This window comes from Hippopotamus amphibius, chromosome 2 (assembly GCF_030028045.1).
Source record: "Hippopotamus amphibius kiboko isolate mHipAmp2 chromosome 2, mHipAmp2.hap2, whole genome shotgun sequence".
Taxonomy (NCBI): domain Eukaryota; kingdom Metazoa; phylum Chordata; class Mammalia; order Artiodactyla; family Hippopotamidae; genus Hippopotamus; species Hippopotamus amphibius.
In genome coordinates, this window is record NC_080187.1 from 127,721,691 (window position 1) to 127,727,166 (window position 5,476).

The following is a 5,476-nucleotide window of genomic DNA, read 5'->3' on the forward strand; positions in this document are numbered from 1 at the left end:
TTCAGCCCTCATTTATGAGAAAAATTCTCAGAAAAATAGGAACAGGGAAACATTTTATTGACCTTATAGAGATCATCTACCAAAAAATGAAACAAAAAAAGACTTGTACAGTTAACATTATACTTAATGGTGAAAGACTGAATGCTTTTCCCCTAAGACTGAGAAGATAAGCATATTAGTTGTCCCTGCTTGCTATTAAACAAAACGCTGGGAGGTCTAGCCAGCATAATAAAGCAAGAAAGTAAGTAAAAGGCATACAGATGGGAAAGGAGAAATAAAACTGTTCATATTTGCAGGTAACATGATTATCAACATAGAAAAAACCAAAGAATCTACTAAAATCTCCTAAAACTAACAAGTGAATTCAGCAAGGTCACTGAATACAAAATCAGCATACAAAAATCAAGTGTATTTCCATATACTTAGTAATGAAATGTGCACATCAAAATTAAAAATACAATACAATTGCTACTTCCCTGTTGGCACGGTGGTTAAGAAACCACCCGTCAATGCAGAGGACACAGGTTCCATCCCTGGTCCGGGAAGATCCCACATGCCTCAGAGCAACTAAGCCTATGCACCAAAACTACTGAGCCTGTGCTCCAAAGCCTACGTGACAAAACTATTGAGCCCTCATGCTGCAACTACTGAACCCAGTGCACCTAGAGCCCATGCTCCTCAACAAGAGAAGCCACCACAATGAGAAGCCCATGCACCACAACAAAGAGTAGCCCTCGCTCGCCAAAACTAGAGCGAAAGCCTGTGCTCAGCAATGAAGACCCAACACAGCCTAAATAAATAAATAAATAAAATAAGTAAAAAAAACCTTGAAAAATAACAAAATTAAAAAATAAAATACAATAGCATTTATAATTGCTCACAAAAATGAAATAGGTGTAAACCTAACATAACATGCATAAAACATATTCTCAAAACTTCAAAATGCTACAGGAAAAAAAAAGCAGAAAAATAAATAAAAAAAACAAACAATGGGACCCAATTAAACTTATAAGCTTTTGCAGAGCAAAGGAAACCATCAACAAAATGAAAACACAACCTACTGAATGGGAGAAATTATTTGCAAATAATATGATTGATAGGCAGCTAATATCCAAAAATACAAACAACGCATACAACTCAACATCAAAATTTAAACAACCCAATTTAAAAATGGACAGAAGATATGAACAGACATTTTTCCAAAGAAGACATACAGATAGCCAACAGGAACATGAACAGATGCTCAACATCATTAATCATCAGAGAAATGCAAATCAAAAACACAAAAAGATATCAACTCACACCTGTTAGGATGGCTTTTATTGACAAGACAAGATATAGCAAATGTTGGAGAGGTTGTGGAGAAAATGGAACCCTATACACTGTTGGTGGGAATTTAAATTGGTGTAGCCATTGTAGAAAACAGTCTGGAGGTTCCTCAAAATAATTAATAATAGAATAATAATGATCCAGAAGTTCCATCCCTTCAGGTATATACCTGAAGAAAACAAAAACGTTGATTTAAAAAGATATATGCACACCAATGTTCATAGCAGCATTATTTACAATAGCCAAGATATGAAAGCAAACTACATGTCCACCAACAGATGAATGGATAAAGAAAATGCGGTATGTATGTACAATGGGATACTACTCAGCCATTAGAAAATGAAAATTTGCCATTTGCAACAACATGGATGGACTTGGGGGTATGATGGTGAGTGATGTAAGTCAGACATAGAAAGACAAATACTGTATGATATCACTTTATATGTGGAATCTAAAAAATAAAACAAACTAATGAATAAAATGTAAAAGACTCATAGATATAGAGAACAAACTAGTGGTTACCATGGGAAGAGGGAAAGGGGAGGGGCAAGATAGAGGTAAAGGATTAAGGGGTACAAACTACTATGTATAAAATAAATAAGCTACAAGGACATACTGTACAGAAAAAGGAATATAGCCAATATTTTATAATAACTGTAATGGAATATAACCTTTAAAAATTATGAATCACTATGTTGTACACCTGAAATTTATATAATGTTGTAAATTAACTATACTCAATTTAAAAAGAAACTTTAAAATGCTAACTAAATAATCATGGAAAAATCTAAATAGAGAGATATACCATATTCATATGGAAATACATAAGACCTACAATGGCCAAAATAACTTTGGAGAAAGAGAGCAAAAGTAGAGAACTCACATTACCTAATTTAAAGACTTACTATAAGCCTAGAGTACTGAAGGCAGTGTGATACTGGCATCATGATAAATAGATCAGTGTAATAAAATAGAGATTCCAGACATAGACCTGTACATTTGGGGTTGATTTTCAACAAAGATGCAAAGGCAACTTATGGAGAAAGGTAACCTTTTCAAGAAGTGATGCTCACAAAATTGGATATCCATACAGGAGTAAAACAAATTGATAAGTTTAATCCATATCTCACATAATATACAAAAATTAGCTCAAAAATTAGTAAAAAAAAAAAAAATAGTCGTTAGACCTAAATGTGCAACCTAGAAGTGTAAAAGGTCTAGAAAGAAACATAAGGGGAAATCTTTGTGGTGTTTTGTTATTTAAAGATATTTTGGATAGTGCCAATGGCATGATCTGTAAAAGAAATACTGGAAAATTGAACCTCATCAAAGTAAAGAATTTGAACTCTTAGGAAGATACTGTTAAAATAATGAAAAAACAAGTTACAGTGGTAGAAAATATTTGCAAATCATTTATTTGATAAAAGACATGAATTCATAATATGTAATAAAACTTTGAAAACTTATTAAGAAAAAAACCCCAATGTACAATTTGGGAAATAATTTGACCAGACTCACCATTAAAGAAAATATACAAGTGACATGTAAGCACATGAAAATATGCTCAACATCATTAGTTATTAGGGAAATGCAAATTAAAACCACAATGAAGTGATACCAGGGAATATGGCAGAGTAGAAAGCCCCAGGAATTTGACTTTCTGCAGAAATGACTGCTGAGCTGGTAGGAACTGTCTGAGCAACTATTTTGCAACTCTGGTTTAATGGACCTCTTACAGGATCCAGGGGAGTGTTTGATGATGAAGCTGGTAAATTTCATTAAATTTTGGTGAATTTTAGTGGTTGCATAATAGTGGCTACCATGCCTCATACCCCAGCACTCCAGAAGGGAGCAACCCAGTTCCTGGTGCAGCTTGCTGGGGCCATGGTGTCCCCACCATGGGGACCTTACCCTCCAAATATGGACCTTGTCCTCCAAAAATTGGGATCATAGGTTTTATTGTTAATCATTGATGGGCTGACTCAGAAGTTAGCCATTGTTTCCACACCAAAGGGCTAAAATGTCTTCCTGGCTTGAGGAGGGTTTAAAGAGACAGCATCTACATTTTCTCCTTTTGGGAGGCAGATGCTTCACGATATCTTTGTCAGGTCACAGGTTGACTGCAGAGAAAATGGAACAGAAACTTTACTGATCACACACAAGGAGTACATGCTTCCCAAAAATAGTTTGGAAAGGTTACAATTGTATGGCTTCAGCCTTCAACAAGTGAAATCTAGCAATCCCTGGTGAGGGGAAGAATTGGAATGCTAGAATTCCCACATCATTATAGTTTGAGTTACCACAACTCAAAATGTCCAGTTTTCAACAAAAAATTACAATACATACAAAGAAATGGTTAAGCCCCTTCATAGGAACAAAAGAATTAGATAGAAACCATCCCTGTGGAAACCCAGACATTTATGTTATTAGTCAAAGATTATGTCAACTTTTTAAATATGTTAAATGATTTTTAGGAAAGCATGGACAAAGAACTAAAGGAAATCAAGAAAATAATGTCTGTAGAAATAAGAATACAAATGAAGATGAACAATAATAAAGATAGAAGGAACTCATTAGAAATTCTGGAGCTGGAAAGTACAAAAACTGAAGTGAAAAACTCTCTAGAGGTGTTCAAAGTCAGATTTGAGCAGGAGAAGAAATGGTCAGTTGAAAATAAGGACAATTGAAATAATAAACTCAGAGGAACAGAAAGAAAAAAGAATGAAGAAAAATGAACAAAGCCTGAAGGACATGTGGGGTACCTTTAAGTGTTCAACATATGCATTATGAGACTACCAGAAGGAGAAGACATTGAGAAAGGAGCAGGAAAATATATTTGGCCAAAAAAAAAAAAAAATGCAAATCTTATGAAATACATGAATGTATGTATCTGAGAAGCTCAACTAACTCCAAGTTAGATAAACTTATAGAGATCTACACCAAGACACATTATTATCAACCTGTCAAAAGCCAAAGACAAAGAGCGGATCTTGGAAGCAAGAAGATAGAAGTGATTCATCATGTACAAGTGATTCTCAATAAAATCAACTGATGATTTCTCCCCAGAAACTATGGAGGCCAGAAGGCAGTGGAATGACATGCTTCATGTCCTGAAAGAAAAAAAAAAAAAACTGTCAATCAAGAATTCTGTATCTGGCAAAACTATCTTTCAAGAATGAAAGAAGAATTAAGACAATCACAGGTAGACAAAGGCTGAGAGATTTCATTACCAATAGATCTACCATACAAGAAATGCTAAAGGGAACCCTTCAGGGTGAAATGAAAGGACACCAGACAGTAACTCACAGCCATAAGAAAAAATAACAGTTGTAAATATAAAATTCAGTATTATTGTGCTTTTCATTTGATTTGCAACTTCTCTTTTTCCTATATGAAGCTAAATGGCAAGTTATAAAACAATAATTAGAAATTCATGTTAAGGGGACTGCAAGGCATAAAGTGATCGTCTGTGATAACAACTCAAAGGGCTGAAGCAGAGAACACAAAAGGGAAGAAACGGAGATGTATGGAAGCAGAATTTTTAAAACTATTATCTTATGTATTATTCAAACTATGTATTTATTAAGTTTAACATGTTAATTGGAACCCCCCAAAAGTTGGTAATAGAAAATTGAGATATAAAGACATAGAAAACAAATAGCTAAGTGTCAGAAGTAAATCTTTATTTTTTCAGCAATCACATTAAATGTAAAAGGGTTACTCTCTCCTATTAAAATACATATTTGGAAGATCATGTTTTTAAAAAAACATAATTCATCAACATTCTGTTTACAAAATATCACTTTAGATTTGAGGATGAAAATACATTTAATGGAAAAGGATGGAAAAAGATATTCCATGCAAATAGTAACCAAAAGTGAGCTGACTTGGCTGTATTATTGTCAGACAAATAGACTTTAAATTAAAAAAGGTTTCATCATATATTGATAAAACATTTAATACAGCAATAAGATATAACAATTATAAACGTTAGAAATCTACCATCTACCTATTTTCTTTTCTGTTTGTCCCATATATTCTTTATTTCCTTTTTCATACTTTTTCTGTCTTTGTTTGGGTCAGTTGAGTATTTTGTATGCTTCTATTTAATCTCATTTGTTGTTTTAGTACAATTATTCCTTGTTTA